Source organism: Bison bison, unplaced genomic scaffold (assembly GCF_000754665.1).
Source record: "Bison bison bison isolate TAMUID 2011002044 unplaced genomic scaffold, Bison_UMD1.0 scf7180017864371, whole genome shotgun sequence".
NCBI lineage: Eukaryota > Metazoa > Chordata > Mammalia > Artiodactyla > Bovidae > Bison > Bison bison.
In genome coordinates, this window is record NW_011494943.1 from 14806349 (window position 1) to 14813252 (window position 6904).

Sequence of the window (6904 nt, forward strand, 5' to 3'; positions counted from 1 at the left end):
CTCTAGGAGGAGAAGGGGATGACAGAGGATGAGATGGCTGGATGGCATCACTAACTCGATGGACATGAGTTTGAGTAAACTCCAGGAGTTGGTGATGGACAGGGAGGCCTGGCGTGCTGCGATTCATGGGGTCGCAAAGAGTTGCACACGACTGAGCGACTGAACTGATGTTGTATAAGGATTTTCTGTTGGACACATGCCAATATCTTTGCTAGACTGATACAAGTGTTGTATCTTCAGTTTGGTGGAAGGGTTTTCTTAACCTTGGTGGTGGTGGTTTAGTCACTCAGTTGTGTCCAACTCTGCGATCCTATGTACTAGAGCCCACCAGGCTCCTTTGTCCAGGGGGTTTCCCAGGCAAGAATACTGGAGTGGGTAGCCATTTCCTTCTCCAGGAGAATCTTCCCCAAGCAGGGATCAAACCTGTGTCTACTGCATTGCAGGCAGATTCTTTATACCAGGGAGAGTATGTATGTTCAAAGACACAATCATTAGACTCTTTCTATATGGGGCTTGGGCTTGAAAACTAGTAAAAATATTCCACAAGAATAACTTAGAACATTTGGAATCACCCTTTAATCTCTGCTTATACCTCAAGCATGCATAAGCAATATATCCATGTCTTTATTTAAAAGTTTTATGGATTTATTGTGCCTTAAAATATATACTACCAAGGTAGTGAACTGTCACATTTTAAACTATTTTCCAAATTAAAATTCTGCTTTTTAAGGACTTGGCCTTTGTGTCTTTCAGATAGAAATTAACTAAGTAAAACTAAAAGTGAGGATTATGTAATGTAACAGTAATCCAATAACCATGCAGGAAAAAATTAGTTAAAAAAAAAACGCCGACAAGCAAAAAACCCCACCTCTCAGCCAATCCTGGAAATCAATGTGGTACTCCTAAAAGAAAAATACCATTTTGTAATTAGCCAGATTATTGTATTCTAATTATTATAAATGGTTTGGTCTGTTGGAGTGGAGGCAAGAATGGGAAACGTTTCACAGGAAAGTGCCTATAAGTTGAGCTTTTGGAGATGGACGTTTGGGTTAGGCCTGATCAGTTTGCATGCCACCTGAGACGTGTATGGCTCTCTTGTTCACAGTGTGCACATCCTCTTTTTTTTTTTTTTGTGGTCTCCCCTGGTGGCTCAACTGTAAAGAACCTGCCTGCAATACAGGAGATACAGCAGGAGCTGTGGGCTCGTTTCCTGGGTTCCTGAGAATCCCTTGGAGAAGGAAATGGCAACCCACTCCAGTATTCTTGCCTGGAAAATCCCATGGACAGCTCATGGGTTCAGAAAAGAGTCTGACATGACTTAGCAACTAAACAACAAGGACTCACTAGTTTGGGGATAGAACCGATACTATAGTATCATGTATAGATCACCTTGGAAATTGGGGTGTCAGACATGTGTGTGCATGGCCCCACTTCTTCCCTCTGACTTCAAGATGAAAGGTCTGTGCCAACTTCATTGATCTTGTTTCTGACCATTGTTATTAGGTAGTCTGTTAAACCGTGGGCTGGTTCTTGAAATATGTGTCTGAAATTTAAGAATTGTGTTTCTTTGGAAAATGCAGCCTCTTGGAAAACCCTAACGGGGAAGTGTGGGGCTGCCCTGTGTTCTGAATCTTAGAGCAGCATGTGGTGTGCTTCCTGCTGTTCATCCAGGGGCCAGAGGGAGGGTGCAGGGGAGTAGCCTTGTCAGTGGTAGCCTGGCAACTGCAACCAGATCCCAGCTTTGTGGGCTCTTCTCCAGCCACCGGGGAGCTACCTCTGGCCTGACCCGTCCCAAGTTCTAGTTCAGAAACTGGTAGGTTTGGGACTTCCCTGGTGGTCCACACTTTGCCTGCCAGTGCTGGGGGATGAGGATTTGATCCTTGGTTGGGAAGCTAAGACCCCCACATGCCTAGTGATCAAAAAACTAAAACATAAAACAGAAGCAATATTATAACAAGTTCAGTAAAGACTTAAAAATGGTGCACATCAAAAAAAGGGGACTTGCCTGGTGGTCCAGTGGCTAAGAATCCACACATCCAGCGCAGGTGGCCGGGGTTCGAACCCTCGTCAGGGAACTAGATCCCACGCGTCTCGACTGCAGCCGGACCCGATGCAGCCAAATAAATAAATATATATATTTTTTAATCTTAAAAAAAGGTGTGTTAGAGGCTGTTTCATTTGTTTTTGTGCTACCTAAACACTTGATTTGTGAATGTTTATACGGACAGTCCCTTCTGTCTGTACTAAACAAAGTTATTCCAGAGCTTGTTTTAGGAAAGACTTTTTTTTCTTGCCTGAAATATAAACATTTAAGTTCATTAATGCAGGAGCAGCTGACAATTAGCTGAATTTAGAATATTAGAAAATGAGATTGTTGGAGATTTAACTACCTTTTACTCATCTCTCTATGAGCAGTTGGTAGCTGCGTTCATGTCTTTTGTGGGAAATGCAAAGCAAGTGGTACATTTTAATCTTGCTTTATAATAAAATTGAACGTGAGGATCCAGCCCAGGAATTACGTTTTCACAGGAGGCAGCCCTGGCCGAGCCAAGCAACAGTGAGGGCTGGATTTTAACAACGGAATCAACCTAAGTGAAATAAGCTGTTTTTACAGGCACACATTTCCCCAGCATCATCTGGCCCAAATTGCCCAGCTCTCTGGTCCTTAGACGGGGCATTTCCAGACTTGCTATGTCAGGGTCACCTCATGTGAGAGGGCCAGACTTCCAATTAGCTAATGGATGTCTCATTTTAGACTAGACTAGATTACCCGCCACGGCCTCTACCATGTCACTGCAATTACTTTTTTAGGAGTCACCAATGAAGCCAGGAGTATATAACCCACTAGTTTGAAAAACGAGGCAGATCCCAGGCTGATTGGCAGGATCAGACCTTTTCTTTCTGCTCTCAGGCTCTCTGGAAACCAGTGTGTGTAGCTCTGGGGCCTGAAGCCCTTTTATCCATTGCAGGGAAAATGGAACACCAACAGGGTGAAGGTGATATGCAAGATCATCGTGAAGCAGTGTTTTTAAATATTTCACAGACATGTAGTTCTCAGCTGTGCTCAGTATCACACACAGAATTTAGTTGCTTATTGCATTCACGTGAGTTACAGCAACTTATCACTTTGCCGACAAAAGTCCATGTGGTCAAAGCTATAGTTTTTCCAGTAGTCATGTATGGATGTGAGAGTTGCACCATAAATAAAGCTGAGCACTGAAGAATTGATGCATTCGAATTGTGGTGCTGGAGAAGTTTCTTGAGAGTCCCTTGGACAGCGAGGAAATCAAACCAGTCAATCCTAAAGGAAATCAACCCTGAATATTCATTGGAAGGACTGATGCTGAAGTTGAAGCTCCAGTACTTTGGCCACCCAATGTGAAGAGCCGACTCACTGGAAAAGACCTGGGTGCTAGGAAAGATTGAGGGCAGGAAGAGAAGGTAGGGACAGAAGAGGAGATGGTTGGATGGCATCACCGACTCAATGGACACCAATTTGTGTAAACTCTGGGAGATAGTGAAGGGCAGAGGTGCCTGGTGTGTTGCAGTCCATGGGGTCGCAGAGTCGACACGACTTAGTGACTGAACTACAACAACAACAGATAGCAGCTGTAGCTGAGGGCAAGCATTTTAATGCTTTAAAAAATGCCAGGAGAAGAAAAAGGCAGAGATTTTGTGATATTAAGTTGCCTCATGAGAGACTAATGCTGCTCAGAGTGTCTCTTTCTAATTTGAAACTGTCAAGAGCGTCAAAGAAGAGAAAAATCTGTCTGGTGTGATGGGGTTTGTGATGTCACTGTGGACATTGTGATTAATTCAGTGTTCTCAGTTGCTAAATTCGACCTCCAGCCAAACCTGGCCTTTCTGAGATTTTTGAAGACCATGTTAGTTATGTGATGAGTGTTTTATTTCGAGTCACCAACCAACCATGGACAATTGCTCTTCCTGTGGTTTCCAAGATGCTCAGACAAAGCAGCTGGTTTCATTTCCATGCCAATAGTGGAGCAGCACTGATACATTTTAGTAAATATTGGCCCCTTTTAGTATTAAGACTGTGATGAGATGTATTTGGGGGCATTTAGTTAATTATAGTTGTACTGTAGGCTTTAGGCTTTAATTACAGTGAACCTCTTCTGTCCTCTGGATGTACACTCTCTGACCGGGAGACCTTTGTGTTTCTAAACTTCTGTCCCTTATTTGGTGGATTTCAGTGGTCAAAGGTGATTGGGTTACCTAATAACCCTGAGGTGGAAAGGGCTTCTGGAATTTAGGGGCTTGCTGAAGGTCCTTTAAATCCCAGCTTCTCTTCCACCTGCTAACTTATCCATTTCCTTTTTATGATCATATTATAGAAAATTTAGAAAATAAAGGAGAAAAAACTAGGGCTATAATTTTACATTTTTTTTCTATAGATATATTGAAAATACTTGTGTGTGTGGGGGTGTGTGTGTGTGTATTTAGGACTGTCTCAGTTTCGAGGGACAGAAACTTAGCTCTAACAAGCTTAAGCAAACAGGGGAGTTGACTGCACGGGCCAGGTGTCCCTGGGCCCAAGCTCAGGGGTTGGCCAGGCCTGAGAAGTGTTGGAGGCCAGGGTCTTAATCCCAGCTTTTCTGCCCTGTTTCTTCTCAACCTTCTTTCCGTCTTTATCTGTCTCTCTCTCATCCAGCTTTTTCCACATGGAGGAAAACATATTCACAGAAACCTCCTGAGTTTAATTCCCTTTTCTTTTTTCTGAGTTTAATTTCTTAGTACTTCAGCCACCCAAATTGTTCAACCTGCTTCTGACATGATTCCCAAGACCTAAGAATGGTTGTTCCCAGGGGAACTGTGTGACAGAGAGAGGGGGTTCCCACCTGTTGGCCCCCAGATACGCATACACGTTCCCATTTCATTTGGTCGACCTTCTCACTACCCCCACCTAACTTAATCCCGCCACCCCACATCAAGTCGCAGACCCATTCATTCCCCTTGTCAGTGGAGGTAGCCCCTTGCCTGGGGTCCCAGGTAGCTCCAGCCTCAGTGGCCATCACAGGGCTGCTGTTCTCCAGGCCAGGTGCTCCAGGTGGTATGTGTTCAGGTGTGAGCAGGTCCAGATGATTCTAGTCACCATTCATGCCCCATGGTCCAAAATAATTTTAGACAATTGGTGTACAAGACTTTGGATTCCACCCAGGGCAGCCACCACGTCGGGGCTTCTGTTTTCCTAGCCAGGTTGTACTGAGACTGATCTCCTACTTGCAGAAGTGGAGTTAAAAACAGGTTCTTCTCAGCCTTAACCTGGAGAGTAGATTCAGCAGGAATTGTAAGGCTTGCAGTTATTTCACTCATCCCAGGTAAGGGGCCCTTGCCCTGGGCAAAGTGGAGAGCGGGGCTTCTCCCCTGCAGGCCACACACAGGCAAGAGGTAGAGGAGGTTCTGGCAGCTGCTTGGCCCCTTTGCCTGGGGGTCTTCACATTGGAAAAGGAATGCAGGCACTGGAGTGTTTGTCCCACCAGCTCAGGCTGCCCTGGAGAGAGCCATCTGTTTTAGGAGATTAATTAGTGTCATCCTGGCTTTTACCAAGAGTGACCAGGTATTTCGGGGGTCAGGCTCCCATGCACAGTCTTTATGTTTCGTGCTAAAAGCTAGCCATACTGTATTTTAAAAAAAGCATCTGTGCCAAAATTTAAACTGTCGCAGTGTAAGCAAGTTGTATTGGCCTGTTTTTAATTCAAGACTTGCAGGAACCAGCTGATTGATGTGACAGTACAGTGACAAAGAAGAGAAAATCTCATTACAGATGGTTTTGCTGAGTGGACCCAGACTTCAGAAGGGAGTTATCCTAGGAAACCGTACCAGCTATTGCCTGCTTGTGCGTGTGCGTGCACACACACACACACACTCCCATGGAAACCATGTGGATGAGTGTACAGTTCCTAGCAAACCTAGAGGACAGGCAAGCAAAAAAAAAAAAAAAAACTGTCCAGTTAATTATAACCACAGCGTACATTAAATTTTGTATTCTATAGTTTTCATGTGACAACACATACAAGTTTTCCTCTGTATTGTAGATTCTTCCAAGGGCCATTTTAATGATACGTAATATTCCATTGGGCAATGGCACCCCACTCCAGTACTCTTGCCTGGAAAATCCCATGGACGGAGGAGCCTGGTGGGCTGTAGTCCATGGGGTCGCTAGGAGTCGGACATGACTGAGGGACTTCGCTTTCACTTTTCACTTTCATGCATTGGAGAAGGAAATGGCACCACTCCAGTGTTCTTGCCTGGAGAATCCCAGGGATGGGGGAGCCTGGTGGGCTGCCGTCTATGGGATCACACAGAGTCGGACACGACTGAAGCGACTTAGCAGCAGCAGTATTCCATTGACTGTTTGTGTCCTAATTTGTTTCAGCCATTTAGAAGTGTTCAGGTCTTTCCTGTTTTTTGTGTGTTTATAAATGGGTTTTGATGAGTATCATTGTGCAAAGAGCTTTTCCCATAGCTGGACTTAACTTCTTTAGGATGTAGAAGAGGAACTACAGAGTCAAAAGCATGAATACTTTTATGCTTTCCAGAAATATTGCACTAACTTATAATTTTCATTGCCAATCAATAGTGGATGAGAAAGTGAATTTCACTACCTTTGGTTATTTTCTGTAGAATATTTTTCAAATTCATTAAAGATAAAAGGTACATTTTAATTTAAATTGTATTTTTATTACATGAAGAATAATTTGGGTTCTTACGGTGAATTTTTTAAAAATTATTTTTAATTGGAGGATAATTGCTTTACAATATTGTGTTGGTTTCTGCCATACATCAGCATGAATCAATCATAAGTATACATGCGTCCCCTCCCTCTTCAACCTCCCTCCCCATCTCATCCCTCTAGGTTGTCACAGAGCACCAAGTTGAACTTGCT

At 43.8% G+C, this 6904-nt stretch overlaps 1 protein-coding gene across 1 annotated transcript in view; it reads left to right on the top strand.

The window, feature by feature from the left end:
* The window catches only part of ERN1 (endoplasmic reticulum to nucleus signaling 1), an 82643-nt gene that overhangs the window by 21848 nt on the left and 53891 nt on the right, over window positions 1-6904 (top strand). The window lies entirely within an intron of this gene.